The sequence below is a fragment of the Podarcis vaucheri genome, assembly GCF_965113315.1.
Source record: "Podarcis vaucheri genome assembly, chromosome: 3".
In the NCBI taxonomy this organism is placed as follows: Eukaryota; Metazoa; Chordata; class Lepidosauria; order Squamata; family Lacertidae; genus Podarcis; species Podarcis vaucheri.
Genome location: NC_138761.1, coordinates 97,652,568 through 97,677,435, shown reverse-complemented (window position 1 = coordinate 97,677,435; position 24,868 = coordinate 97,652,568). Strand labels below are relative to the sequence as shown.

The following is a 24,868-nucleotide window of genomic DNA, read 5'->3' as shown; positions in this document are numbered from 1 at the left end:
GGAGGCAATTGCAGTATATATGTGCCAAATCCTCATATAAAGGCTTTTGAGAAAGCATTCTGGTGGCAGCCAGGCCAAGGATTCAAAATGCCGCTTGCCTATTTAATAAGCAAAGGCAGAAAAGCAATATTGGTAAGCTGCAAGACTGCAAGATGTGGTTTGATAACAATTTTTTAAAGAAACACCTCCTTATTTTTCATTGCGGCGAACAATTTAGAACAGAATAAGCTAGAAAATGCTACTGTACATTACATGGGAAAATAAGGTCCCTTTAGTGTTTCCCAGTCAGTGGTGACAGTCTGTCTTTCCCAGGCTTGGTGCAGAGGGTCAGTTTAAACCCTCCGAAGTGCCAAAAACGCCATCTGCTCTTCCATCTGAAATGGGAATATTTTTTGCTCTTTTTTGTTGTTGTTTTTAATCTTGATTTGGTCTTTTGGTGTTTGTGATGGAGCACGCAGCCCAGATGCCAATAATGAGGAAAACGTATTAAGTGATAAAAGCGGTGTGTGTGTGTGTGTTTGGGGGGGGGTGAGGATAGGAGGGATTGAGGGCGGATGGAGAAATTAAAACGAATGAGGTAGGGAAAGGGTACGGAGAGAAAAATAAAACGGAGCTGATTGCAATATTCGAACCAGGTGTGGCTGTGAATCTAAAGCACTATCTTGAGAGGCTCCAACAGATAGAGCCTATAATCCAGCACATCTGGGAAAGTGTCGGTCAAGGCAGTCCCAAGCATTGTGCCAAAAACACCTTAGAAGATATTCCGTACAAGGATCCAGCTTGCCATATTGTACAGCTGCTGTTTATTAGGGATGCTCATATTTTATATATACTAGCAGGTCGGAATTTTCTTACATGCTATGGGAAGCAGCGGGGTCATTTATTTATTTTTTGGTATTTTTGTTTCAAATGGCTGCTCTCTCGCACACCTCCTCTTACGCAAGCCCTTCCAAACGTTTTCATGACACGATTGAATAAATCTAACCTTTAAAATACTAGGAACTCTTTACTTTTCTACAAGGAAGCTGAATGCTGGCGTGGCATACTTTATTCCCCCCCCCCGACATTTTATTAGTTTTACAAATGAAAAGTACAAATAAACACACATCAGTAAAGTCATACTGTATGTGGAGATTCTCCGAATCTCGCAACTTCCCCCCACCCCATCCATGGAGTCTTATTTTAAACATCTACAACTGCATGTTAGTCTGTACTCCAGTTTTTATGTCAAACCATATTGTCCATAATGTTTTTTACACTACAAGTGAGTCAAAATCCCGCTCTTGTTTCCATCTGCTTACAGTGAGCTCCTAGATAACTTATAATTCTTTCCCATTCTTTTATAAAGCTTTTTATCCTCTTGGTTTCTGAGTTTTCCCATCAGCTTTGCCATCTTGGCATAGTCCATCAACTTGGTTTGCCATTCTTCTCTGGTAGGGACTTTGTCATCTTTCCAACTCTGGGCCAATAACATCCACACAGCTGTTATTCCATACATAAAAAGTCTTTTCTGCTCCTTTTGGAAGGTCGGTACCTGTAATTCCTAATAAAAAAGCTTCTGGTGTTTTTTTTAAAAAAAAGTTATTTAAACATTTTTTTCCTCATTTCATTATATATCAGCTCCCAGAAAGCTTTTATTACCTTACAAGTCCACCACATGTGATAAAAGGTACCGTCTTTTTCTTTACATTTCCAGCAGATATTTGAACTTGTCTTGTACATTTTTGCTAACTTTGTAGGAGTCAAATACCACTGGTGGCGTCATAATTTTTACATCAGTGGTAGAGGCAGGAAGGGCAGCACCAGGCAAATAAATGTTATACTTTTGTCTTTCTTCTCCCTCATTTGTCTGGATCTTGGTGCTTAGGCCTGTCTACTGAGCATCCATCCTGATCTGTTTTTGCAATGTTTGGACACGGATACTGTGTACAGTGTTTGCTATTTTATTTTGTTCATTTATTAAATTTATATTCTGCCTTTTCTCTCACAGGCACTCGGGTGGCAAACACGAAAAGGTTTTTTAAACAACAGCAACCCACAGCTAAAATAAAATAATCCTGTTTTAAACATGGGCAACAATGAAAAAACAACCAAAAATTTATTATTAAGTCAACAAAATACAAGCTGTAACAAACATAAACTTATGAATGTAGATTATACATAAGAATTAAATGTGAAAATGGAATCTTGACCTCTACAATAAGTAAAACACACATAAAAGAACAGAATCTTAGATCCTGAGGAAGACTGTAGGTTTAAGTAGCCTTCAGGGGTGGAGGAAGGAGGATGCGGTGGGTGCGGAGCTCCCCAGGTGTCACCACTGAGGAGGGTGACAAAATACCTGGCAGCACTCACCGTCTCCTGGGAGAAATGCGGTGGCTTGGGCACACGCAGGCTCTGTGCTGCCCAAACGGTCTGCCTGCTGCCTCCCCCCCAGCTGTAGGGGGGGCTGAGTGGGAGAAGGCAGGCAGATTCTGGAGGCCCCGCAGTGCGCCCCACCCCTATGGGCAGCTCACCCCCCCCGGACGTGCCACCCCAGGAGCCCAAGCGGCTTCTTCCGCTGCTGGTAACGGTAAAGGGACCCCTGACCATTAGGTCCAGTCGTAGCCGACTCTGGGGTTGCGGTGCTCATCTCTCTTTACTAGCCGAGGGAGCCGGCGTACAACTTCCAGGTCATGTGGCCAGCATGACTAAGCCGCTTCTTGGCGAAACAGAGCAGCGCACAGAAATGCCATTTACCTTCCTGCTGGAGAGGTACCTATTTATCTACTTGCACTTTTTTGGTGTGCTTTCGAATTGCTAGGTTGGCAGGACCGAGCAACGGGAGCTCACCCCGTCGCAGGGATTCGAACCGCGACCTTCTGATTGGCAAATCCTAGGCTCTGTGGTTTAACCCACAGCGCCACCTGCGTCCCTTTCCACTGCTGGTAGCCTTTACTAAGGTTGCAGGCTTGAAAGTATTGGCGGCGAGCTTCGCTAGAGTGGCGGTTAGGCATTGGCAGGGGTCAATTGTTATGCAAATGAAGGGGGGAAGAAAGCGCCATCACCTTCCCCAAAAAGAAAGGGTAGTCCAGTAGAGGACTCCGGGGGGTGTTGCCTTGTCCGAAACCTAGGGAGGTAAGGGCCTCCGGCACGCCCCAGAGCGGTGACACCCGTGGGATCCTAGTTGGCGTACTTCAACAGGACTCCCCACGGCTTGTGGACAACCCTTCCCAGTCCCCAGGCCGGGTAGTCAATAGGAGCCAATGCCTAAGGCCAATACCTTCCAATTCTGTAATCAATAAAGTTGTGGCCTTTTTATGCCCATTAACCTTAAATACTGTGTCCAGTGTCTTCATTTCACATGGGGGAGGGGACTTGCCACGCAAAACTTGAACTGTAGCTGACGCACTAACCTGTTGAAGCACACAGTTTGGAAAGCTCTGGTTTACAGTACAACATACAGTGTAGGGTGTCTTCTACCCAAGAGCTAACACATATGCAACATTTAGACAGCTTAAAATATCTGAGAATTTATTCTGATTTGTTGACATGGAGGTTACATGACATCCTATCAAGTTGATGTGGGTCAAGGGGGCAGTCCTTGTTCAGGAATGACCCTGAAGGGATAACCGGCCAGCAGATTGTGCTGGTTAATAGAGGATGCAGATGTAATGCAAGAGACCTAATGCCTAAGCCAAGACAACATGCATCTGTAGTCAATAAAGTTGTGGCCTATTGCATTCCAGAGCTATTCAAAACCAGGGCTGAAGGTGGCACTCTCCCTGTCTTGCCCTTGGGACTCTCCCCTGGCCACAGGGAGATTTTGGATCACAATACTGCCCCCAATTTATGTGTAGTGGATCCCACGCCTACCATCAATGCTTTGCCCTTGAAATGTGACCTTGTCTCTTGCTAGACAGAGTATGCACATAAATGTGGCTGTGCTTCCCTGCCTCGTACTACAATATTAAGGTGTCAAGCCCTGGCAGACTTTTGGATTGGACTTTGGTTGATCCCAAGTTGCACACTCCTGCCTTAAAGCAACGTCATTCAGTAATGCATTGGTGGGTTTATAGGAGCAGGTGGCGCTGTGGTCTAAACCAATGAGCCTCTTGGGCTTGCTGATCAGAAGGCCGGCGATTCAAATCTCTGCAATGGGGTGAGCTCCCGTTGCTCGGTCCCTGCTCCTGCCAACCTAGCAGTTCGAAATCATGTCAAAGTGCAAGTAGATAAATAGGTACCACTCCGGTGGGAAGGTAAACGGCGTTTCCGTGCGCTGCTCTTGTTCACCAGAAGCGGCTTAGTCATGCTGGCCACATGACCCAGAAAGCTTCTGTGGACAAATGCCAGTTCCCTCGGCCTGAAAGCAAGATGAACGCTGCACACCATAGTCACCTTTGACTGGAATTTACTGTCCAGGGGTCCTTTACCTTTTACCTTGGTAGGTTTATTATAGCTGTGCCGCTGTTAACTTTAGCATGCTTTGAACCAAATGCATTGTGTATTTTTTGTTACACTTGTTCACTTCCTCTTCGGTTTGGACAGCTGCCTTTTCCATGCTGTCGTTCTCTTTTTAATGTGTTTTGAATATCAAATATTGCTGGAGCACCTGAATGCAAAGATGGTCTGTGTTTTACTGTATGAGATGCCTAGAATGTGTTAACACTCTGTCAAATTTTAAACGAAAACCTTCTGCCTTTTCAAGAAAGGGTTGTCCACCATTTAAGATTAATGTCAAGTGCTAAGAGTGTTTGGTTCTGCAAGATTCCACCATAGGAAAATAAGGTTTTGCTATGTTACACATCGAACTGTATGGGAAAATAATATGGGGTAACTGGGCTATAAACACATCGGAGCCAGCCCTCCCAGGAAGCAGGGTGAAGCAGCTACTTTGGGCAGCCCTGTGCCAGAGTGGCAGAGGCAGCATTGGCACCAATTTCTGGTGAGCTCTTGAGGTAAAGGTAAAGGGACACCTGACCATTAGGTCCAGTCGCGGACGACTCTGGGGTTGCGGCGCTCATCTCACTTTATTGGCCAAGGGAGCCGGCGTACAGCTTCTGGGTCATGTGGCCAGCATGACTAAGCCACTTCTGGTGAACAAGAGCAGCGCACAGAAACGCCGTTTACCTTCCCACCGGAGTGGTACCTATTTATCTACTTGCACTTTGACATGATTTCGAACTGCTAGGTTGGCAGGAGCAGGGACCGAGCAACGGGAGCTCACCCCTTTGCGGGGATTTGAACCGCCGACCTTCTGATCAGCAAGTCCTAGGCTCTGTGGTTTAACCCACAGTGCCACCCCATGTCCCGAGCTCTTGAGAGCTCTTGCCAAAACCTGCTGCTTCTTTGTGCCACCATACAACCCAGGTAAGGAATGCTTCAGCAGGGGTGGTGTGGCATGGCTGGCGCAGGGCGGAATTTCCTGTTTCATCTCAAACAGATAAATGGGGCCCAATGCCCTGGAAACACACAGTAATTGAGGGCACTTTGCAGATATGGCATTATGCTTACTACAGGCAGCCTGTTATTATGGATAGCTACTGTATGTTGTTTGCCCACTTTTCTTTGCAAAAACAGCTTGGCCACGGTCCCAATTCATTTTGAACGTAGGCACTCAATTGGAATAGAGTGCACCTCACAGTGTGCATACCTGGAAACCACGGCAGTTCAAGGATGAAAAGCATTGTGTGGAATTTTGCCAGTAGAACGTATTTTAACACTAATTGGTGCAAATATTTCTATTGCACCTAACAGGATATATATATAAAAATATTTCCCCATAATGTTGTTTCCTTTGGTGCAAAAACAAACAAAACCTCTTACCATCACCAATACTTCCAACAGGAACCAATTCTTGTTGGGAGTGACGCAGACAGAAGTTTTCAATCGTAGAAAAGAAAGAAGGACTCATTATATTTATTTTAATGTCCTCACATGTTGCCTTGTCATATTCCCTTCTTGAGATTTGTAAACCTGTCGGAGACGCTTGTGGGAAATGGTGAATAAATGGAATGCATAATCATAATAAATAATGATTATTATTGATTCTAATTAAATAACGATTATAAAAGAATAAGAAGAGGAAAGTTATCCCCCGCCCTTGAATGAATCAAGGCTGCTATCCCCAAATTAGCATAGCTCCACTTAATCCAGTTTAGTATCAATGAAATATGTAGATTTAAACATCTTTAAACATCTGTGCTGGATTAAGTAGTTTAATTTGATTGGATTAAGTGATTTAATTTGATTGACTGCCCCAGACAGGAATATAATAATCTGTTCTATACAGAATTAGACCATTGCTCCATCTATCCTGGCATTGTCTACAGAGAGTATGTCAGGAAAATGCGCATCCCAGTTTTGGGACTCATCATGTTGGGTTGATTTGTCAGGTATTTTATTTGTAACCAGGAAAGGTGACATTAGAGTGGAGTTTGATACTCTGTTTTCCTCCATATGCATTTGACTCATGTTAGATCCAAGCTAGTATGAAGAGCATTTGAAAAAGAAAATGGGGGGAGGGGGAGAGAATCCACCACAACAAATTTGGCTTTTGGCATGACATAGCCATGACACTGAAGCCATCTGGCAAGGCGTTAACATGATTTAATTAACTATCCTTTGTCCTTTCACTACAGTAGCACTCCAGGGTGCCTTCTTCTTAATAAGAACTCTCTACTAAAATGTTAATAACCATCAGAATGGCACATCCGTTAAGGCAACTTGAAAACTTTTTCACTGAGCAATGGCATTCCGGCGAAAGTCACTAAATTCAGAAGATGTAATGCGACTGTTTGTGACCTAGTCATGACAGTGTGTGACCTTCTCACCCACAGCTAAAGAATTGCTGTTTGGAGAATTCATCTGGTCTTGGAGTCTTTGATCAGGGAATACATGGAAATGTTCTTCTTGATTTCAGTGGGCTTTGCTGCTGCAGAAGCTCCTTTAGCAAAAGCCACTCTGGTTTAAGGCCAGAGTTAAAGCTTTCTTGTGTTGGCTCAAGTTCCACAAAGCTGAGAAAATGAAAGCTAAGGTACAGGTGTGCGCTTTGATTAAGGATGGTGAAGAGAGTCAGATATAAACGGAGATGTAACTGAAGGAGAGATTCCAAAATCATCTATTCTAACCTTGATGTAGCTGACATAGAGCTTGGATCCATCCATGGCAGAGTGTATTGTGAAAGACCAAATCAACCTCAAACCTTATGTCATCATAGTTAGGTGTATAATTTCAAAATAAATGGCAGAAAAGGTTCAGAGAAACAGTCCAAACTTTAGAAGGGTAGTCCATCTTTCTTAAGCTGTTTTTATACCCAAATCTGACTGCACTCTTCCTACCTTGGATCAAATCTATGCTTGCAGGTGCCATAAGAAAGCTGCAGAGATAGTGAAGGATAGTGAGCACTCCGGAAATGATCTCTTTCAGCTTCTGCCTTCTGGAAGAAGGTACAGGGTTATAAAGACTAGGACTAGCTGCCTGAGAAACAGTTTGTTTCCAAATGTGATTTTGGTTTTAAATGCAGTGTAAGGTAGTCTTTAGGGACACGGGTGGCACTGTGGGTTAAACCTCAGCGCCTAGGACTTGCCGATTGCATGGTTGGTGGTTTGAATCCCCGTGGTGGTGTGTGCTCCCGTTGCTCGGTCCCAGCGCCTGTCCACCTAGCAGTTCGAAGGCACCCCCGGGTGCAAGTAGATAAATAGGGACCGCTTACTAGCGGGAAGGTAAACGATGTTTCCGTGTGCGGCTCTGGCTTCCCAGAGTACCTTCGTCACGCTGGCCACATGACCCAGAAGTGTCTGCGGACACCGCTGGCTCCCAGCCTCTAGAGTGAGATGAGCGCACAACCCTAGAGTCTGTCAAGACTGGCCCGTACGGGCAGGGGTACCTTTACCTTTAAGGTAGTCTTTATGTGAGTTTATTGTATTCAATTCTGGGGTATCAGAGTTTTTAGGGGCTAACCAGGCTGGGATAGCTGGGATAGCAGGCTTGTGGGTTTTTGAATGCCTGCTGTAGTTTTTTTTCAATTTTGTTGTTCTGTATGGGACAATGACAATAAAGATTATCGTATTGTATTGTATTGTAATTTAGCAAGCACATCTGTTTCTGCTCAGACAGGTAGGCCCTAGTACACTTGTCTGTGCATTCCATACTTTGCAAAATCAGGCACATTGGTCTGACATAAAATGCCTACGTTATCCTTTCCTTAATGCCTACTGTAACAAAAGTTGCTGTTCCTTGGTGCCACATTACTACGATTATGAATATTTTTATTTCTTACCACAAGATCCTGTGGCGGGTTGCAGCAATTTAAAACGAAGTGTTAAAACCAGTTTAAAACAAACACAGTCTGAAGAGTTGGTTCCTAAAGAGGTAGGCCCTAAAAAAGATGAAATCCTAAAAATCTCAGCTGTCAAATGCCAAGGTAAAGAAGTAAATATTCAGCAGGTGGAGTGGTAGACTGTGGGGGGTCTCAATTTTCAGCAGTGCCCTGAGTGATGCCAAAATTTGGTGCTCACTCATCTCTCACACTCAATTCTAAATCATAGTTGTGTTGCTCCTTGCAGCACCCTCAAAGCTCTGTACCCCCAGCACGACCCAAACCAACCACGCTCCCCTAAATCCACCTCTGGCAGGTAACAGAAACTTCAAAATGAAGGTACAGAAACACCTCTCTTTAGAATTTAGGCCCCCACATCAATAGTTTGGTGGGTAATCATGCGCACTATGAACATCAGTTTCAATCCTTCCCCTTCTTACATGCTCAAAAAAAGTGAGCTCCATTGTGATCATTGCCAATCCATATCCCTTAGCACAGGAATGGGGAGTCTGGGGCCTCCAGTTCCCATCAGCCCCAGCTAGCATGGCCAATGGTCAGGGATGATGGGAATGGAAATCCAACAACCCCTGGAGAACCCCCTTTGTAGTGCCTGCAGCCTGGCACTATGGCAATATGTGGATCCTCTCTACCCCCAAATTCAGCTCAGCCCTAGAAAATGTTCTGCTGAAAAGTATCACAGTATGATTCATAGAATCATAGAATTGTACAGTTGGAAAATCCCTGAGGATAATCTAGTCCAATCCTCTGTAATGCAGGAATATGCAGCTGTCTCATATGGGCCTCAAACCTGCAGCCTTGGCATTATCAGCACCATGCTCTAACTGAGCTATCCAGGCTGTAGTATCATTGCAAAATGGGAGCCCTAGTTTCATAACTAAGCAAAGGGTTGGAGCTTCCTGGGAGGTTGACAACATCAGGCTAAAAATTATTCAGCCTACCCAGCTGGAATACCTCAGAGGGAATATCAAAGAAAATTGCCTGCAGTGCCACTGTTAAAGCAAGATTGTCCCTTAGTAACAATAGCCATAATAGCATTACCTGATCTTTCACCCAGTGAGGGGATTTATCTAGCAGATTCATTAGTTCCTACGGTAGAAAGCTCACTGGCTCTTAGAGCAGGATGCTGATTAGAATAGGGAGAAGATGTCACGATTCACTGACTTTTCAAAGAGGCTGATCAGTTTCAAATACCAAAGCACACAAGGACTATTTCCAGTATATGGGTTTGTGCATGGTGCATAGCATTGGCCAACCAGTACAGCAGTGCTGATATTCTTAAAGAGATCTTATTCACAGTATTTTGCCTCCGGGGCCATCAGAAGAAATGCTGTCTGCCAACTTATAGACTTGCCTAGTAAGAACATGATTCTCCCATTGCCATGTGTGAGCACAGAACCAAGAATGGCCAGGGTGCATCTAGCCAGGTCTGTCTGTGTGAGTGTCTGTCTATGTGAGTGCAACCAAAAACACTTCATAGTTGGTCCATAGTGACCTCAGCTGTAATGAAGTTCTACCCAACAGTCAGGTAAGCCTTTTTATTGAGAAAAAGGATTGAACAGAAATTCTCCTTTCTGACCGACGGCAGGGGGGGCAGACTTTGGTCTTTCAAATTTCAGCAGTGCCCTGTGTGAGGTCAAAATTCGGTGCCCCCCACCTTTCGTCTTCCGTTCTGCTCAATTCACTACATCATAGCTGCTATGCCCTGCAGCACCCCAACCTCAGCACCCAGTGGGGTGGAACTTGTCGTTCGGCCTCAAACCTGCCTCAGATGGTGGGTCATATTTTTTTGTGCTCTTGTTGTGTGTGGGTATGGGTGAGTGCATACACATATACATACACATACACACCATGTGTGAGATATTTTCTGAATATATAGTTGATGGAAAGGATGACTAACTTCTGGGTTCTCATGATGGGCCAGAGGTCTATTTTGCCAGAAAAATCACTTCTCCAGGGGTGGTTCAGATCCATCATAAAGCCAACTCTACCTAGTAGCCAGGGCTAGGACTGATGGAAGTTGCATTCCAGAACATCTGGTGGGCACCAGGTTGGGAAAATCTGCTGTATAACCCCCCACTCCTACAACTTTTATAAAAATATTTCAGAATACTCTCTGCCATCCCACAGGAGGCAGCGATGGCCAACAACCCAGATGGCTTCAAAAGAGAGTTGGAGAAATTCATGGAGGAGAAGGCTATCACTGGCCACCACCCATGATGGCCAAGGTCTGCTTCCACTGTCAGAAGTAGATATGCCTCTGAATACCAGTTGCTTGGAATCACTGGTGGAGAGAGCAGTCTTGCACTCAGTTTCTCCTTGTGGGCTTCCCATGGACATCTGGTTGGCTGCTGTGAGAAGGAGATGTTGAACTAGATGGGCCACTGGCCTTCTCTGGCAGGCCCTTGCTACGTTCTTACATTTTCCTAAAGCCAAACCCAGTATTCTATCCATGGCACCCAAGCTTTGCTAATAATGATGTTACTTCTTAGTACTTCCTTTGTACAAGTGTAAAATGTGGTGCATAGTGAATGACTCCCATCCCACATCTTGAAAACATGTACTGCGACCTGGTAGACTTAGGGGTGTGTGCAGCAAGCCAATGTTTGCTGAAACAAAGCGATGCCGAAGTCTGCTGTTGCTGTATTTGTGCTGTTGCCAAGTGTCCAATTGTTGCTCACATGTGTTTTGAGTGTTTGAGGGCCCAGGGCATGACTGCATTCCGTACAACTTGTGGAACACATTGCACTAGTATCAGCATCTGGCGCCACTGCATTCTTTATAGGACACGGACCTCTGAGCATTCAAACTGCCTTAGGTGCAGCATGCAAAAACATTCCTTATTTTGCGGGGGGGGGGGAGGCTGCCATGACTGTGAATCAAATCTAAGCCTCTTTGTTTTCCATGCAAAGTTCAGCGCATGTTTCTCCGCAGCATCAGGATGGATCGCTGTAGCATTTGCTCGTCTCTGGCAAAAACCAACAAACAGCAGCTGTCCAGAAGGAGAGGCATAACTTTAAACGGGCAGAAGACACTTGAGCAAACCTTTTGAAAGGAAACATTAATTATTATTCTGGAGTCTCTGTGCATCCAGACAAGCAAAACCATGATTAAACAATGCATATCTTAGAGCCACAAAATCTGTATTTATTTTTAATGTTGGATGTGTCCCAGGAATTGGGAGGCCTGTAGTAAAGCAGCAATTTCACAGAATATTCAGACTAACAGACCAATAACCCCTTATCCCAAAAGCGGATTGTGAGAAGGTCAGGGCCGGATTTAGATGAAGAAAGGCCCTGGGCTACTCCACTTGTGAGGCCCCTCCCCCTCCCCCACCCTCACAACTAGAAGAAAATGAAAGAGTGTTATAAACAAAATTGAGTGAAGCCAAGGATGATGACAGGTATTTAAAATTCTGCAATTCACAATTTCTCCTCTATAGGACATAAGATATTGTTGTTAAATACCACGGTGATTTAAAAAAAATGAATAAAATTAACACTGAAAAACTTTTGCAATAACTGAACTTTGTAAACCTTTTGTGGCCTGGGCAGGCCTGGAGCTACTTCCCAGGTCTTGTTCCTCTCTAAGGAATCAAGTTCAGCCTTCATGGCATTTAACCATGGCTCAGCATCCTCTGAGGTTAAACTCTGGACCTCTTGGAAGCTTGAAGGTTTCCAAATCTTCTCTGAGTTACTAACAACAGCTGTATCTGCTTTGACTGTTTTAGCAAACGCTTGACCGGCTGAACCCGGACTTTGGTATGGCCGAGCCCCTGGGCTGTACTAACGTGCCACGGTCCTTTATTCCGGGGAATCAGGTTTTTGCCCAGAACTTTGTGGGGGACATTCCTTGGGTGCTGGCCACGGTAGTTGGAGTCATGGGGCCCCATTCGTACCAGGTGGCACTCAAGGATGGACGCTTGTGGCGCCGGCACGTAGACCAGCTAAGGTGCAGGGTTGGGGATTTGGACACCACCTCTATGCCCCCAACGGTGGCCGCAGCTCCAGAGTGAACACTAATGGAAGGCGAGGCTCCACCTACATCTTCTTTACAACCAGCGGGCATGGAGCCGAGCCAAGGCATTTTGGTGGGTCTGCCTGGCTCTTCAGAGACTCGGACCACTGCTGTGCCTGACCGCCCATTGAGTCAGCTTGCAGTGGTTCCTTCGGAAGCAGCGGAGCGAGGGAACTCGGGCTTAACGCCACATTTGGTTGCACCACAGTCGCAGCCGGAATCAGGCAGCCACCCAGACTCTGGTACTGGCCCTCGGCGGTCTGGCAGGGTTTCCAAGTGCCCATCTTATTTCAAAGACTACGTTCACCAGACAAACTGCACATGTAACGCTGTATGGTGAATAGGGTCAATTAATATATGATGGTGAGTCTTACGGACAATATAGTTGATAGTGAAACAGTTATGCCTGCGAATTTGTAAAATTAGAATCGATATGCTTATGTGCCTTACTGAATCAATAAGGGTATTGCTTTATGTAATGGAACCACTATGATTGTAACTAATGCCTTATCTCGGTGGGGAGGGGAGTTAAGTATTGAAGGTCTCACCCTGGCAATCAGGGAATATTGTGTATATAGTTTTCACTCAGGTCCACGTCAGTTAATTTAGGCGGGAAACCCTGGGCTGCTGTTGTTACAATGTTGACAGCCGGCTGCCTATAAAAGCAGGCCGGCTGAGCTGTTTGCGTTCAGTTCAGTTCCAGCTTACTTATAAAGAACTACTTGGAGAAATCTCTGTGTTGTCTGCTTTGTCCACTCACTACTTAATAGTTTACCCTTTGTGGCAGTTTCAGATCTGCGTAATATACGCAGGTTTTCCAGGCTGGAGGCCTGGGCAGGCCGGAGACCTCTTATATAGCTGCTGGGATTGACAAGGCATCTGACCCTCACCTGAATCTCATAGCTCTGCTGTAGCTGCCTCTAATTAGTTATCATGGGGAAAATAATTAGCATCACACATCATGTGCATGGAAGTTGCCAAACCATTAACTAACTAGAAGGATTACTGTTAATAGCACCAGTTTTCCTATAACTTGATATTGCTGGATAGTTTTGATGAACCGCAAAAGCATTTTTAGTTTGCTTTCTGTTGCCACCCTGGAACTTTTCTTTATTAGTGCCACTTTGTTTTGCACGATTACTTGCAAATGAAGGAAAACAACTTTTCTGCTTGTATATGTTGATATTATAATTTTGGTTACTGAGGACAAACAAGATTCTACTGAAACAAGGTTGGGTGCAGGCCTGGCCAGGACATAGGCATCCTGGCTGTGACAAAGATGACCTGTGTGCTTGCTTGATTAACAGCTGTTGGGAACTTCAAGGTCCCTGCTCTCCCTTCTTATGGTCTTTGTACTGGACCTGGAGACTCCAATAGAGAGCATTCCATGTCAAGAAGGAGGGCAAGTGGGCACTCTATCCAATGACAGGGCAGGAGTTACACGGAGCAGGGCCTGGTGGTGCCCATTGTAGGCCTTGCTCTTCCCAGACCTGCTCTCTTGTGGCCTGTATTTTGGAGCTTTATAATTTAGGAAGACCTTGGAAGAACTGATTTACAAGTCTTATCAGTTGCTGACGTATGAGCGGATTTTATTTGCTGCTATTCTGTGCTTCTGGTGCACCAGGGTTTACACCAGTGTAATAGAGTTGGCCAGGATGCCAGGAGGGATACAATTTATGAGCTTGCTCCATTATCTGCACAGCAGGAGGTGTTCAGTCAACAGCGCAAAGGCTGAGTTGAAGTATTTTGTGAGAGGGGAGACTGCTAGCTGGGGAGCGGGAGGGCTGAGGAGGCCCCCTAGATTTAGAGGCCCTAGGCTTCAGCCTACTTAACCTATACATAAATCCGGCACTGGGGAAGGTGAAGGCAGCATTATTATGAATACCTGACACAGGGCTCGAAAACAGTAATAAAATTACTAAGGGAAGGAGGCATGGACTACAAATGTCTATACATGCGCGTTAAAGAAACAGACATGTGAGTCACAGGTCTTGAAGCAAAGCTGAGCTCGATGTTTATCTCAGATCAAGGATGGACCCTTGACCTAGACTATATTACCTTATCTTGCACCAATCATAACTCTGTCATCTGCTCCGTTGCCATATAAGAACAAGTGTACATTATACAGCATACCATAGTATGAAGTTCTTACGAAGGATGCAATTTTCAGTGGATGTTGAGTGGAGGAGCCTCTCCACCGATGGTGTAGCCAACAAATCTTCTTAAAACTAGGCCTGATCTAAGATCCCCTTCTATAACCTTTCACAGCACCATTCAGTAACTGGGAAAGTGTGTGTGTGGATATTTCATGGATGCATTCTGAGGAGGGGTAGCGGATGGGATGGTGGACTCCAGCTCCCATAGTCCCTAGCCATAGGCCATGGAGGTGTAGCTAACGGGAGTTGTAGTCCAACAATGTCCAGATTGGCACCACATTGGCTATCCCTGATTAAAAGAGTAGTGGCAGAATGAGGATAGCTATGAAAGTTACCAATATTAGTGTGTGCATATAAAATGGTGCACATTGATGCTTGACTCTCTTCTTATTATTATTAATCCTTTTACATGGTTTGGTACGTTTTGTGGTATTTTATGCATTGTGATTTGCTGTTATTTTTATTGATTATAGATTGGTAATTCTTTATTGTGGTTGATAAGTATGAACTGTTTAATTATTATTTGCTGATGTTTAATTTTACTGTTTACTACAGTGGTACCTCGGGTTAAGTACTTAATTCATTCTGGAGGTCTGTTCTTAACCTGAAACTGTTCTTAACCTGAGGTACCACTTTAGCTAATGGGGCCTCCCACTGCTGCCGCGCCGCCAGAGCACGATTTCTGTTCTCATCCTGAAGCAAAGTTCTTAACCTGAGGTACTATTTCTGGGTTAGCAGAGTCTGTAACCCGAGGTACCACTGTATTAGATTCTGATGTATTGTTGGATGTTGCTTTGTTTGATATGTTGTTTATTTTAACTTTTATATTGGATTAGATTGTTACTATTAATGTTTGATGTTTTATTATGTTTTTATGTGTTGGAAGCTGCCCAGAGTGGCTGGGGCAACCCAGCCAGATGGGTGGGGTATAAATAAAAGTATTATTATTATTATTATTATTATTATTATTATTATTATTATTATTATTATTATTATTATTATTATTATCAGCATCATTAGCCAGCCACAGAGGTAAGATGAGCACAATTTATTTGGATGATACTTTTTTTTTTTACTGCAATATTTATTTAGCGAGAAATAATGGCCCTTATCTTAACAACTGTCCAGATCATTTAGAAGAGGAAGGCACAATACACAATATCCATTCGCTCAAGAAAAGTGAAGGAAAGTTTGGCTGCTTCTTTGCTTTTTTCATATCCACACAGGAGCAATTTGCAATCTGGCCTGAGCATGGCAGCTCTTCCTTTAGAGACAGCTCCACTCTTTTCTCACCAATGGTTTTGATCTTGCCTCGCTGGTTTCTGAAACAACAAAATGTTAGGCTTGGGGGTTCGCTTGTCGCTTTTGCGGTAATGAGCTTCTACTGGGCATTTATCAGAATTCTGCCAAGGTAGCAAGCTCTGTCATCTATTACTTGCGTACAGTTTTGCCCGGCTCTCAGATTTCTTTTGAAGTGTACAAAATTCAAAAGAAAACATATTAAACATGGATATAGTTTGAGTTCATTGGAATGTTCCGGAAAGTATGTGGTGTGTGTGTGCGTGCGCGCGCCTTTTACAACATGTTAATGAAATCAGAATAGACCATTGTTTGTTTCCATATATATATATATATATATGCAGGTTTTGGTGTCTTCGGGTGTCTTCCCGTGTAAGAGTCGGGGTGTCTGGGCGACGTTTCGACGAGGTCTCACTCGTCATCTTCAGGCTGGTGCTTTCGGCTTCTTGTTACTGGAACAGAGCAGAATCTGGTGTTTGAGTTCCTATAAATACTGTTGAGGGGTGTGGTGTATAGCCTCCAACGTTTTGGGCAGAGAGGAAGTTCCTAGATTAGTGTGCCTTTTCTTCTTTTGTTCCTTAATTACTTGAGGGATATCTTGAGTGATTTCATGAGTGATATTCTGAATACCACTGGGTGGGTCATTAAGTGTAGATTAGTTGCTAAAGCTTTCGTGTCTTGACCTCTTGAGCTTGTGAAGAGTTTTTCTGAGAAGATGGCTGTGCTGCATTTAGTTGTGCTCTGGCTTGGCTTCGTGTATAGGGGCGAGCTGTGATTTTGTGCCTAGTGCCAGCCAGATCTGTGTAGGGATTGCAGGGGGGTGCAGCATCCGGAGGTGCCACTATAGTTTGGCTGCTGGATGGAGTCTGTAATATGTCTGTGGAGAGGGTCTGGGTTTGGGTCTGGTGTGGTTGATTGGTGACGGCGTTCAGTGTGCCTCTGGTTCTGGTGTCGGTTTTTGTGGGGAGGGCTAATTTCCAGATGTCTGGCAGGCGGGACGTGTCGTCACGCTTGTTCATGTTGTGAGGGTGTTTCTCTATCTCGATGGCTTCCATGATTATTCTCTTGTGGTGATGTTCCATGTTAAAGAGCAATTTGGAATCTGCAAAATTAATTTCGTGTCCTGTTTCTTTCATGTGTTGGAAAAGAGAGGAAGTTTTTTCTTCTTTTTTGACGGCATTCTTGTGTTCTGCGATACGTGCATTTATTCGTCTGTTTGTTTGTCCAATGTACGTGGCTGGGCAGACTTTGCAGGGTATTTCATAGACCCCTTGGTTTTCCAGCTGGATTTTGTCTTTTGGGTTTCTGAGGATATTGGCTATTTTTTGGTTGGTGCAGAAGGCTGTTTTGATATTGTGTTTATGGAGGATTTTGCTAATTTTGTCTGTAGTGCCCTTGATATAAGGAAGGAGGGCCATGCCATTGTTTTCTTCTGTGTCTTGGTTTTTGGGGGGTGTTTCTTTTTGGATTAGCTTCGTGACCTTGTTTTTCTGGTATCCATTGGCGATTAACACATTTGAGAGATTCTGTAACTCAGTTGTCAAGTGGTCTTTGTCAGCCAGGCGTTTGGTTCTGGAGATGAGAGTCTTGGCTACGGAGTTTATTTGTGCAGGGTGGTGGTGTGATTGTGCATGTAAGTAGCGGTTGGTGTGTGTTTTTTTCCGGTAGATAGTGTGTCCTAGGGAGCCATCAGGTTTTTTGTAGATTAGGACGTCAAGAAAGGGGAGTTGGTTGTTGTCTTCTATTTCCATAGTGAATTGTATTTTGGGGTGTAGGCTGTTGAGATGTGTGAGGAAGCTGTCTAGTTTTTCTTTCCCGTGTGGCCAAATTACAAAGGTGTCGTCAACATATCTGAGCCAAAGTTTGGGTTTGTGTTCTGACTTGTCTAAAGCATTGGTTTCAAAGTGTTCCATGTACAAATTTGCGATGACCGGTGAGAGGGGTGATCCCATAGGTGCTCCTTCTATCTGTTTGTATCTTTGTCCATTGTGGATGAAGTATGTGTTGGTTAGGCAGTGGTTGGTCAGGTCCAGGATGTATTTGGGGGGATTGTATTTGTTTTGAATGGCTGTCAAGGCTTCATTAATGGGCACTTGAGTGAAGAGAGATACAACATCGAAGCTCACAAGTAGGTCATCGGGATGTAGGTATTGCTTCTTTATTGTTTCTATGAACTGGAAGGAGTTAGTAACGTGTGAAGCGATGGATTCTGCATAGGGCTGAAGTTGCTTAGCGAGAAATTTAGCGAGATTTTGTAGAGGTGAGCCTATGGAGCTGACTATTGGTCTGAGTGGTGTTCCTTCTTTGTGTATCTTGGGGAGACCGTAGAGTTTGGGGCATCTGGATGATTTTTCTCTGGGGATGATTCTTAGCTGGATTTCTTCACTGATAGGAGAGGCTTTTATTTTGGATTTGGTGGTTTTTTCCAGATAGGTGGTGGGATCTGTTTTTATAGGTTGGTAGGTAGGGTCTTGGAGTAGATTTGATAGTTTTGCTTGGTAGTCCGATGTGTTCATCACAACAGTGGCGTTGCCTTTGTCTGCTGGGAGAATGATTATGTTGTTGTCTTTCCTCAGGTTGGTGAGTGCTTTCTGTTCTTCTTTGTGTAAATTGCTTCTGGGTGGTTTGCTGGAGCAGAGGATGTTGGTGACTTCAAGTCTGATTTTATTGGCTTCATCTGGGTCGATTTTGGTCAGGCTAGCTTCGACTCCGCATATGATGTTTTCCGTGGGGATGCGTCTCGGGGCGACTGCAAAGTTGAAACCTTTGGAGAGTACTTTGGTTTCAGTTGGGGTGAGGATCCTGTCTGATATGTTATGTACTGTTTGTTTCATGGGTTGTTGTGGAGGGTGGCTGGGCTTCTGGCGTTTCTCTAGTTTGTAGAGTTTGTTGGTGTGTCTGTCTGTCTTATGTGAGGTCTCAGTTTCAGCTCTCCAGACGGCTAGTTGTTTGCATTTGTCCCAGAGTGCAGGGTGGATTTTGTTACATAGTTTGAGGTGAAGAGTGAGCAGCTCTTTGTTGGTTTGGTTTAGTAGGTATCTTTTCTTATGTATTTCGTTTCTGATTAGGGATAGTTCAGTTCGTTTCAGGATCCTTTCGGTAGCTGGGGTTTTAGAGTGGAATTTAAGTTGGAAGCATGTGGGAGTTAAGTTGTTGTCTCGGCAGTTGCGTAGGAACAGGAGATCACATAAGATGGTGGCTCTTCGGATTTCTAGTTTCTCGTAGGTTCTTGTCAGCTGGAAGGTTTCCTCCCCGTAGAGGTGAGATATTTGCTTTCGTAGATTTTCACGGGTACAGGAATGCAGGTTTTGGTGTCTTCGGGTGTCTTCCCGTGTAAGAGTCGGGGTGTCTGGGCGACGTTTCGACGAGGTCTCACTCGTCATCTTCAGGCTGGTGCTTTCGGCTTCTTGTTACTGGAACAGAGCAGAATCTGGTGTTTGAGTTCCTATAAATACTGTTGAGGGGTGTGGTGTATAGCTGCTCACTCTTCACCTCAAACTATGTAACAAAATCCACCCTGCACTCTGGGACAAATACAAACAACTAGCCGTCTGGAGAGCTGAAACTGAGACCTCACATAAGACAGACAGACACACCAACAAACTCTACAAACTAGAGAAACGCCAGAAGCCCAGCCACCCTCCACAACAACCCATGAAACAAACAGTACATAACATATCAGACAGGATCCTCACCCCAACTGAAACCAAAGTACTCTCCAAAGGTTTCAACTTTGCAGTCGCCCCGAGACGCATCCCCACGGAAAACATCATATGCGGAGTCGAAGCTAGCCTGACCAAAATCGACCCAGATGAAGCCAATAAAATCAGACTTGAAGTCACCAACATCCTCTGCTCCAGCAAACCACCCAGAAGCAATTTACACAAAGAAGAACAGAAAGCACTCACCAACCTGAGGAAAGACAACAACATAATCATTCTCCCAGCAGACAAAGGCAACGCCACTGTTGTGATGAACACATCGGACTACCAAGCAAAACTATCAAATCTACTCCAAGACCCTACCTACCAACCTATAAAAACAGATCCCACCACCTATCTGGAAAAAACCACCAAATCCAAAATAAAAGCCTCTCCTATCAGTGAAGAAATCCAGCTAAGAATCATCCCCAGAGAAAAATCATCCAGATGCCCCAAACTCTACGGTCTCCCCAAGATACACAAAGAAGGAACACCACTCAGACCAATAGTCAGCTCCATAGGCTCACCTCTACAAAATCTCGCTAAATTTCTCGCTAAGCAACTTCAGCCCTATGCAGAATCCATCGCTTCACACGTTACTAACTCCTTCCAGTTCATAGAAACAATAAAGAAGCAATACCTACATCCCGATGACCTACTTGTGAGCTTCGATGTTGTATCTCTCTTCACTCAAGTGCCCATTAATGAAGCCTTGACAGCCATTCAAAACAAATACAATCCCCCCAAATACATCCTGGACCTGACCAACCACTGCCTAACCAACACATACTTCATCCACAATGGACAAAGATACAAACAGATAGAAGGAGCACCTATGGGATCACCCCTCTCACCGGTCATCGCAAATTTGTACATGGAACACTTTGAAACCAATGCTTTAGACAAGTCAGAACACAAACCCAAACTTTGGCTCAGATATGTTGACGACACCTTTGTAATTTGGCCACACGGAAAAGAAAAACTAGACAGCTTCCTCACACATCTCAACAGCCTACACCCCAAAATACAATTCACTATGGAAATAGAAGACAACAACCAACTCCCCTTTCTTGACGTCCTAATCTACAAAAAACCTGATGGCTCCCTAGGACACACTATCTACCGGAAAAAAACACACACCAACCGCTACTTACATGCACAATCACACCACCACCCTGCACAAATAAACTCCGTAGCCAAGACTCTCATCTCCAGAACCAAACGCCTGGCTGACAAAGACCACTTGACAACTGAGTTACAGAATCTCTCAAATGTGTTAATCGCCAATGGATACCAGAAAAACAAGGTTACGAAGCTAATCCAAAAAGAAACACCCCCCAAAAACCAAGACACAGAAGAAAACAATGGCATGGCCCTCCTTCCTTATATCAAGGGCACTACAGACAAAATTAGCAAAATCCTCCATAAACACAATATCAAAACAGCCTTCTGCACCAACCAAAAAATAGCCAATATCCTCAGAAACCCAAAAGACAAAATCCAGCTGGAAAACCAAGGGGTCTATGAAATACCCTGCAAAGTCTGCCCAGCCACGTACATTGGACAAACAAACAGACGAATAAATGCACGTATCGCAGAACACAAGAATGCCGTCAAAAAAGAAGAAAAAACTTCCTCTCTTTTCCAACACATGAAAGAAACAGGACACGAAATTAATTTTGCAGATTCCAAATTGCTCTTTAACATGGAACATCACCACAAGAGAATAATCATGGAAGCCATCGAGATAGAGAAACACCCTCACAACATGAACAAGCGTGACGACACGTCCCGCCTGCCAGACATCTGGAAATTAGCCCTCCCCACAAAAACCGACACCAGAACCAGAGGCACACTGAACGCCGTCACCAATCAACCACACCAGACCCAAACCCAGACCCTCTCCACAGACATATTACAGACTCCATCCAGCAGCCAAACTATAGTGGCACCTCCGGATGCTGCACCCCCCTGCAATCCCTACACAGATCTGGCTGGCACTAGGCACAAAATCACAGCTCGCCCCTATACACGAAGCCAAGCCAGAGCACAACTAAATGCAGCACAGCCATCTTCTCAGAAAAACTCTTCACAAGCTCAAGAGGTCAAGACACGAAAGCTTTAGCAACTAATCTACACTTAATGACCCACCCAGTGGTATTCAGAATATCACTCATGAAATCACTCAAGATATCCCTCAAGTAATTAAGGAACAAAAGAAGAAAAGGCACACTAATCTAGGAACTTCCTCTCTGCCCAAAACGTTGGAGGCTATACACCACACCCCTCAACAGTATTTATAGGAACTCAAACACCAGATTCTGCTCTGTTCCAGTAACAAGAAGCCGAAAGCACCAGCCTGAAGATGACGAGTGAGACCTCGTCGAAACGTCGCCCAGACACCCCGACTCTTACACGGGAAGACACCCGAAGACACCAAAACCTGCATTCCTGTACCCGTGAAAATCTACGAAAGCAAATATCTCACCTCTACGGGGAGGAAACCTTCCAGCTGACAAGAACCTACGAGAAACTAGAAATCCGAAGAGCCACCATCTTATGTGATCTCCTGTTCCTACGCAACTGCCGAGACAACAACTTAACTCCCACATGCTTCCAACTTAAATTCCACTCTAAAACCCCAGCTACCGAAAGGATCCTGAAACGAACTGAACTATCCCTAATCAGAAACGAAATACATAAGAAAAGATACCTACTAAACCAAACCAACAAAGAGCTGCTCACTCTTCACCTCAAACTATGTAACAAAATCCACCCTGCACTCTGGGACAAATGCAAACAACTAGCCGTCTGGAGAGCTGAAACTGAGACCTCACATAAGACAGACAGACACACCAACAAACTCTACAAACTAGAGAAACGCCAGAAGCCCAGCCACCCTCCACAACAACCCATGAAACAAACAGTACATAACATATCAGACAGGATCCTCACCCCAACTGAAACCAAAGTACTCTCCAAAGGTTTCAACTTTGCAGTCGCCCCGAGACGCATCCCCACGGAAAACATCATATGCGGAGTCGAAGCTAGCCTGACCAAAATCGACCCAGATGAAGCCAATAAAATCAGACTTGAAGTCACCAACATCCTCTGCTCCAGCAAACCACCCAGAAGCAATTTACACAAAGAAGAACAGAAAGCACTCACCAACCTGAGGAAAGACAACAACATAATCATTCTCCCAGCAGACAAAGGCAACGCCACTGTTGTGATGAACACATCGGACTACCAAGCAAAACTATCAAATCTACTCCAAGACCCTACCTACCAACCTATAAAAACAGATCCCACCACCTATCTGGAAAAAACCACCAAATCCAAAATAAAAGCCTCTCCTATCAGTGAAGAAATCCAGCTAAGAATCATCCCCAGAGAAAAATCATCCAGATGCCCCAAACTCTACGGTCTCCCCAAGATACACAAAGAAGGAACACCACTCAGACCAATAGTCAGCTCCATAGGCTCACCTCTACAAAATCTCGCTAAATTTCTCGCTAAGCAACTTCAGCCCTATGCAGAATCCATCGCTTCACACGTTACTAACTCCTTCCAGTTCATAGAAACAATAAAGAAGCAATACCTACATCCCGATGACCTACTTGTGAGCTTCGATGTTGTATCTCTCTTCACTCAAGTGCCCATTAATGAAGCCTTGACAGCCATTCAAAACAAATACAATCCCCCCAAATACATCCTGGACCTGACCAACCACTGCCTAACCAACACATACTTCATCCACAATGGACAAAGATACAAACAGATAGAAGGAGCACCTATGGGATCACCCCTCTCACCGGTCATCGCAAATTTGTACATGGAACACTTTGAAACCAATGCTTTAGACAAGTCAGAACACAAACCCAAACTTTGGCTCAGATATGTTGACGACACCTTTGTAATTTGGCCACACGGGAAAGAAAAACTAGACAGCTTCCTCACACATCTCAACAGCCTACACCCCAAAATACAATTCACTATGGAAATAGAAGACAACAACCAACTCCCCTTTCTTGACGTCCTAATCTACAAAAAACCTGATGGCTCCCTAGGACACACTATCTACCGGAAAAAAACACACACCAACCGCTACTTACATGCACAATCACACCACCACCCTGCACAAATAAACTCCGTAGCCAAGACTCTCATCTCCAGAACCAAACGCCTGGCTGACAAAGACCACTTGACAACTGAGTTACAGAATCTCTCAAATGTGTTAATCGCCAATGGATACCAGAAAAACAAGGTCACGAAGCTAATCCAAAAAGAAACACCCCCCAAAAACCAAGACACAGAAGAAAACAATGGCATGGCCCTCCTTCCTTATATCAAGGGCACTACAGACAAAATTAGCAAAATCCTCCATAAACACAATATCAAAACAGCCTTCTGCACCAACCAAAAAATAGCCAATATCCTCAGAAACCCAAAAGACAAAATCCAGCTGGAAAACCAAGGGGTCTATGAAATACCCTGCAAAGTCTGCCCAGCCACGTACATTGGACAAACAAACAGACGAATAAATGCACGTATCGCAGAACACAAGAATGCCGTCAAAAAAGAAGAAAAAACTTCCTCTCTTTTCCAACACATGAAAGAAACAGGACACGAAATTAATTTTGCAGATTCCAAATTGCTCTTTAACATGGAACATCACCACAAGAGAATAATCATGGAAGCCATCGAGATAGAGAAACACCCTCACAACATGAACAAGCGTGACGACACGTCCCGCCTGCCAGACATCTGGAAATTAGCCCTCCCCACAAAAACCGACACCAGAACCAGAGGCACACTGAACGCCGTCACCAATCAACCACACCAGACCCAAACCCAGACCCTCTCCACAGACATATTACAGACTCCATCCAGCAGCCAAACTATAGTGGCACCTCCGGATGCTGCACCCCCCTGCAATCCCTACACAGATCTGGCTGGCACTAGGCACAAAATCACAGCTCGCCCCTATACACGAAGCCAAGCCAGAGCACAACTAAATGCAGCACAGCCATCTTCTCAGAAAAACTCTTCACAAGCTCAAGAGGTCAAGACACGAAAGCTTTAGCAACTAATCTACACTTAATGACCCACCCAGTGGTATTCAGAATATCACTCATGAAATCACTCAAGATATCCCTCAAGTAATTAAGGAACAAAAGAAGAAAAGGCACACTAATCTAGGAACTTCCTCTCTGCCCAAAACGTTGGAGGCTATACACCACACCCCTCAACAGTATTTATAGGAACTCAAACACCAGATTCTGCTCTGTTCCAGTAACAAGAAGCCGAAAGCACCAGCCTGAAGATGACGAGTGAGACCTCGTCGAAACGTCGCCCAGACACCCCGACTCTTACAC

General features: G+C 44.5%; 1 long non-coding RNA gene across 1 annotated transcript in view; it reads right to left on the bottom strand.

The window, feature by feature from the left end:
• Positions 1 to 10,858: 10,858 nt before the first annotated feature.
• The window catches only part of LOC309528285, a 182,143-nt gene continuing 168,133 nt past the window's right edge, over positions 10,859 to 24,868 (bottom strand). The window contains exon 4 of the long non-coding RNA XR_014217596.1: positions 10,859 to 11,362. This is a non-coding gene — a long non-coding RNA (uncharacterized lncRNA). The remainder of the gene's footprint in view (positions 11,363 to 24,868) is intronic.